The sequence below is a fragment of the Neophocaena asiaeorientalis genome, unplaced genomic scaffold, assembly GCF_003031525.2.
Source record: "Neophocaena asiaeorientalis asiaeorientalis breed wild unplaced genomic scaffold, Neophocaena_asiaeorientalis_V1.1 scaffold152, whole genome shotgun sequence".
Taxonomy (NCBI): domain Eukaryota; kingdom Metazoa; phylum Chordata; class Mammalia; order Artiodactyla; family Phocoenidae; genus Neophocaena; species Neophocaena asiaeorientalis.
The window spans coordinates 2,792,507-2,799,104 of record NW_020185338.1 but is presented as its reverse complement, the minus strand read 5'-3'; the positions used below and the strand labels follow the sequence as shown (position 1 = coordinate 2,799,104).

The 6,598-nt window shown below is 40.2% G+C and overlaps 1 pseudogene; it reads left to right on the top strand.

The window, feature by feature from the left end:
- Positions 1-965: 965 nt before the first annotated feature.
- Positions 966-1,244, top strand: LOC112393918 (cytochrome c oxidase subunit NDUFA4 pseudogene; annotated as a pseudogene).
- Positions 1,245-6,598: the final 5,354 nt, after the last annotated feature.

Genomic DNA, 6,598 nt, shown 5'->3' with positions numbered 1-6,598 from the left:
GCATGGACTCCCTCCTTCTTTGAATACCGACATCTCAATTTGCCTTTCTCAGCCTTGATTCACACAGTCTAGGTGGAGCCAAACCCTCTCCCCACCCAGCGAAGGTGGGCAATTGGCTCAGGTCAGGCCAAGCCAAGGTTGCCTTCCACTTGACCACAGTGATGGGTTTAGGGATATTAGGTGACTCAAGACAGGTCCACAGGACTCAAGGCCAGATTCACGCTGACTTTCTCAAGTTGCGGCGAGAGGCGGCTGCTCTTCGTTGTGGTGCGCGGGCTTCTCAATGCTGTGGCTTCTCTTGCTGCGGAGCATGGGCTCTAGGCACGCGGGCTTCAGTAGCTGTGGCGCACAGGCTTAGTTGCTCCGTGGCATGTGGGATCTTCCCGGACCAGGGCTCGAACCCGTGTCCCTTGCACTGGCAGGCGGATTCTTAACCACTGCGCCACCAGGGAAGTCCCAAACTCTAGACTTTTAGATGTAGGTCTGATGCTAGTCAGTTTAACCATGTTAGCAGAGAGGTGGGCAACTCTAGAGGTGGAGAAAATGTGTGTGTGTGTGTGTGTGTGTGTGCGCGCGCACGCACGCATGCGCGCGCTCGTGCCTGGGTGTGCACACGCTTGGGCATAGTGGGGGGAGAGGGAAAGAGAAAGAGAGAGAGAGAGAGCACGCCGAGAGAGCACGTGAGCCACCATTTAGTCACTTGGATACAGCTGTGCCTGAAACTGGATACACACCACCGATAAATTCCCATAGTGCTTCAGCAAATTTGAGTTGGTTTCCCGGGCTTTCTAGCAAAATAACTTGAATAATACAACAACACAGAGCAAGCCTCAAACTAGTCTGCTTCTCAGTGGAACATCCCATGGTGAAAGCAGTTGTCAAGAAAAAGGAATACGGTAGACTGTTCAGTCCCAGGCCTTGAAAGTTTGTTCTCTCCGACTGGACTCGAGGCTTCTGTCGCAACCATGCTCCTCCAGATCATCCTTCAGGCCAAGAGGCATCCTAGCTCGATCCCCATCTTCATATCTACTGGAGTGGGAGGTACTGGAGCAGTGCTGTATGTCTCGCACCTGGCGTTGTTCAATCCAGATGTCAGTTGGAACAGAAAGAATAACCCAGAACCCTGGAACAAGCTGGGTCCCAATGATCAGTACAAGTTCTACTCAGTGAATGTAGATTACAGCAAACTGAAGAGAGAAGGTCCAGACTTCTAAATGAAATGTTTCACTATAAAACTGCTTAGAATGAAGTTCTTCTAGAAGCCACCTGCACAATTTTCCACTTAACCAGGAAATATTTCCCCTCTAAATGCACGAAATCATGTTGGTGTATTGTGCTGGGGTTTACACTGATTAATAAATAGTCTGAAACTTGAAAAAAGACAAAAGAAAAAGGACTACAAATTTATGGACAAGCATGGAACTGGGAAAGTTACCTCCCCCCTCTGTGCCCAAGTTTCTGCATCTGTGAAATGGGGATAATAATGAAACCTCCCTCGTGGCATTATTGTGATTAAATAAGTCAATAAGAAAAGTGTTATATGAAAGTATCCCAAATGTTGGTACGATTGGTACTATTATTAGTTATTGTTACTATTATTATTATTTCCATCTTAAAAATGATTATATCAATGCTAGAGTTCTATTGCTCTACGTGAAGGCTCTACTTTGGAGTCATATTTGAATTGTTACCAAGTTGAATTAGCTACCCATAGGGTCTATTATTGGATACATTGAGCATTTATTCAATCGTTCAGAAAGGAAATCCCAGCCAAAAAAAAAAAGAAAGAAAGAATTACAAAGGAACTTCCCTGGCGGTCCAGTGGTTAAGATGCACTTCCAGTGTAGGGGGAGCGAGTTCAATCCCTGGTCGGGGAACTAAGATCCCACATGCTGCTGGGCTCCCCAAAAAAGGAAATCCACATCCAAGTCTGGGATCTGGCCTGACTCCTGAACCCACAGGGAGCACCCGTGGACAAATAGGAGACCCCTGGAGGACAGGGTCCTTATCACTCCAAGAGCCTGTCAGGACCGGGCAGCCTGTGGCTCCATCTGCACCTGTGGAATCAGGCAAATTTCCCTTCTCTGTGGAATCCGGTAGGGAAACAACTATTTTTAAGGGAACAGAGGGAAAAGGATAATGGTAGCTTTAGCTTGAATCTGAGGCTGCTGTAAGAGAGAATAACAGTGTTGGTAATTTCTCCTTCCTGTTTAAGCACTTTGGTGAAGTGCCTTCCTCTAAATTAAACTGGGAAGTAAGAAAAAACTAGTTCACATGCCAGCATACAGACCCACAGGCCCACTTGGCTACAGATTTCTAGCACACGGGAGTTGTCTTAGAGGAGAACTGGGGAACTGGGCCAGACTGCAATAGCAGAATTTCCCTCCACTGCGGGAAAAAAAGAAAAAAGAAAATGAACTTCAGTCATCTCAGTCAAAAATGTACTGAGGTTGGGCTTCCCTGGTGGCGCAATGGTTGAGAGTCCGCCTGCCGATGCAGGGGACACGGTTCGTGCCCCAGTCTGGGAAGATCCTATATGCCGCAGAGCGGCTGGGCCCGTGAGCCATGGCTGCTGAGCCTGTGCGTCCGGAGCCTGTGCTCTGTAACGGGAGAGGCCCACGCACCACAAAAAATAAATTAAAAAAAAAATGTACTGAGGTTTTCTTCCCAAATTCTTTATCTTTCTTCTCAGTCTCTTCTTCCTCCTTCTCCTCCGCCTCCTCTTTTTAAGAAAAACTGTGGTAACATATACATATATGTTATACATATATGTATACATATATGTTTAAAACTGTGGTAACACATACCATATCCATAATGTTAAAGTGTGCCATTCAGTGGCACTGAGTACTTTCACATTGTGCAACCGTCCGCACCATGCATCTCCAGAACTTTCTCATCATCCCACCCTGAAACTCTGTCGACATTAAACACCAGCTCTCCATTTCCCCTCCCCCTAGCCTCTGGTATCCACTATTCTACTTTCTGTTTCTATGAATTTGACTGCTCTAGGTCTCTGATACGAGTGGAATCACACTGTATCTGTAGTTTTGTAACTGGATTATTTCACCTAGCTTAATGTTTTCAATGTTCATGTTGTGGCATGAGCCTGAATTTCCTTCCTTTTTAAGACTGGATAATGTTCCATTGTATGTACCACATTTTGTTTATCTGTTTACGGACACTTACGTTGCTTGCACCTTTTGACTCTTGTGAATAATGCTCCTATGAACATGGGTGTACAAACATACATGTTCCAGTACCTGATGTCAATTCCTTTGGCCGTATGCCCAGAAGTGGAATTGCTAGATCAGGGGGTAAATCTATATTTAATTATTTGAGGAACCATCACACTGTTTTCCTTAGCAGTTATACTGTTTTCTATTCCCACTAGCTATGCACCATGGTTCAATTTCTCCACTTCTTCACCAGTATTTGTTATTTTCTGTTTTTCTTTATTAAAGAAATAATGGCCGCATTAATGGGTGTGAAGTGGCACCTCATTATGGTTTTGATTTGCATTTCCCTAGTGATCAGTGATGTTGAGCATCTTTTCATGTGTTTAGTGACTTTTTGTATATCTTCTTTGATGGAATGTCTATATATTCAAGTCCTTTGCTCGTTTTTTAATTGAGTTATTTGGTATTTTATTGTTGAGTTGTAAGAGTTCTTTATATATTTTGAATATGAATCCCTTATTAGATATATGATTCACAAATATTTTATCCTGTCTCCTGGGTTGGCTTTTCACTCTGTTGATAATGTCCTTCCATGCACAGAAGTTTTAAATTTTGACATAGACCAATTTATCTATTTTTTCTTTTGTTACTTATGCTTTAGGTGTCATATCCACAAAATCATCACCAAATCCAATGTCATGAACTTTTTTCTTTATGTTTTCTTTGAAGAGTTTTATACCTTTGACTCATGTTTAGGTTTCTGATCCATTTTGAGTTAATTTCTGTATATGGTGTAAGGTCCAACTTCATTTTTTGGCATGTGAATATCCAGTTTTCCTGTCACCATTTGTGGAAAAAAAAAAACAACCCACAATGTTTAGTTTTGAAAACACTCATAACTGTGAGGTGTAAAATCTTTTCTCAGTTCTTTTAGTGTTTGCTTTGTGTATATGAAGCTCTGTGAATGGGTATATACTCATGTAGAACTGTTATGTTTTTCTAATGAATGATCCTTTATCATTGTGAATTGTTCCTCTTTTTCTCTGGTTATATTCTTTACCCTGAAGTTCACCTGGTCTGATATTAATATAGACACTCAGCTTTCTTATTATTAATGTTTGTATAGTATATCTTTTTCTATTCCTTTATATTTAAATTAGATCTCTTGTAGGCAATGTTCCATTGGGTTTTACTTTCTTATCCAGTTTGACTTTTAATTAAAGTATTTTTATTTAATGTAGTTTGTGATATGGTTGGATTTAAGTCCAGCCTTACTATTTTATTTTCTACTTGGCTATTTGTATTTTTTTCCTCTTTTCATGTTATCTTTTGGATTATTTTTAGATTCTATTTTCTCTCTATTGGCTTATTATCAATATCTACTTGCCTTATTTTTTTGATGGAGTATAGAGTTCACAATAAGCACCTTTAACATCACAGTCTACTCTCAAATTGTAATATACCACTAATATGTACCCTAAGAACCACACAATAGCTGTACTTCCATTTCTCCCTTGGGGTCATTTAAACAATTGTTGTCATTCATTTTACTTCTACATATATAATAACCCCCACAATACATTGCTATTATTTTTTTCCTTAAATGGTCAATTCTTTTTAAAAGAAAATTTTAAATTAGGGAGACACATTTTGTATTTATACACACATTCACGACTTCAGTGTTCTTCCCTTCGTGTAGAGCCAAGCTTCCAACTGGTATCATTTTTCCTTCAACCTGAAAAGTTTCCTTTAACATTTCTTATGGTACAGGTCTCCTGGATAAAAAGCCTTGTTTTGCTTCCATTTTGAAGATTATTTTTTCTAGATATAGAATTCTACTTTAACCTTTTTTTCCCCCTTCCATCTCTATAAGAACACATTTTCCTTGTCTTCTAGCTTGCATTGTTCCTGACAAGAAGTCTGTGAGCATTCTCGTCTTTGCTCTGCATATGTAATATGTCTCTCTTTCTGGCTCCTTTTAGTAACTCTTTTATCACTGGTTTTCAGTAACTTGTGATGTGTTTTTATTTGTATATTTTCTGCTTGGGATTCATTGAGCCTCTTGAATCTATACATTTATAGTTTTCATTAAACTTGGGAAAATTTTGGCCATTATTTCTTCAAATAGCATTTCTGTCCCCCCTCTTCTGGTACTCCCATTTTATATACGTTAGACCACTTAATCTTGTTCCACAGGTCACTAAAGCTCTTTTCATTTTTTTCAGACTCCTTTTCTTCTCTGTGTTTCAGCCTAGATAGTTTCCTTTGTGATTTCTTCAAGTTCACTGATCTTTTTTTTTCTATAGTGTCCAATCTCTTGTAAAGCTTGTCCAGTGAATTCTTCACTCATTTGGTTCCATTGAAATTCCATTCGTTTCTTTTTTTATAGTTTGTATTTCTCTCCTCAGTATGATCATGTTTTCCTCTGATTTCTTAAACAAATTAATATGAGCTATTTTAAAGTTTTTGTTTGATGATTCCATTATTGCTATCATTTCTGGGTCTGTTTCTTATGATTAATTTTTCTCCTGATTATGAATCATACCATCTTGCTTCTTTGAATGTTTAGTAACTTTTGACTGTGATTTAAAATTTTTTTAAATTAATTAATTAATTAATTAATTTCTGGCTGCGTTGGGTCTTCACTGCAGTACGCAGGCTTTCTTTAGTTGCGGCGAGCGGGGGCTACTCTTCGTTGCAGTCCGCGGGCTTCTCATTGTCGTGGCTTCTCTTGTTGGGGAGCACGGGCTCTAGGCACAGGCTTCAGTAGTTGTGACTCGAGGGCTCTAGAGCGCAGGCTCAGTAGTTGTGGCTCAGGAGCTTCGTTGCTTCGCGGCATGTGGGATCTTCCTGGACCAGGGCTTGAACCCGTGTCCCCTGCATTGGCAGGTAGATTCTTAACCACTGCACCACCAGGGAAGCCCCTTGATGTGATTTTAAATTTCATATTGTTTTGTGTCTGGCTTTTGTTGTCTTTCTTTAGAGCATTGATGTTTATTTTGACAAGCATTAATTTACTTATGGACTAGCTTAATTTTTTTTATCTTCAAGCTTTGTTAGGTCGAATCTAGAACATCCATTGTTTTAGGCTAATTTATCTCTACTACTATGGCCTAACTGTTCTGAGGTCTCTAGTAAATGCCTCAGTGGTTGTAATAAGCAAAATAATGGCCTCCCCAAATGTCCACATTCTAATTCCTGGAACCTGGGAATAATTAAGTTAAATGACAAAGGGTAAATAGGGTTTAAGAATTAAGTTTTGCTAATCATTTGACTTTAAATTAGGGAGTTTATCCTGGATTGTCTAGGTGGGCTCAAGGGTCTTTAAAAGCTGAAGAGGGAGGCAGAAGAGAGAACCAGAGAGACAGAGTGTGAGAAGGACGCAGCTCAATGTTGTTGACTTTGAAGACGGAGGAAAG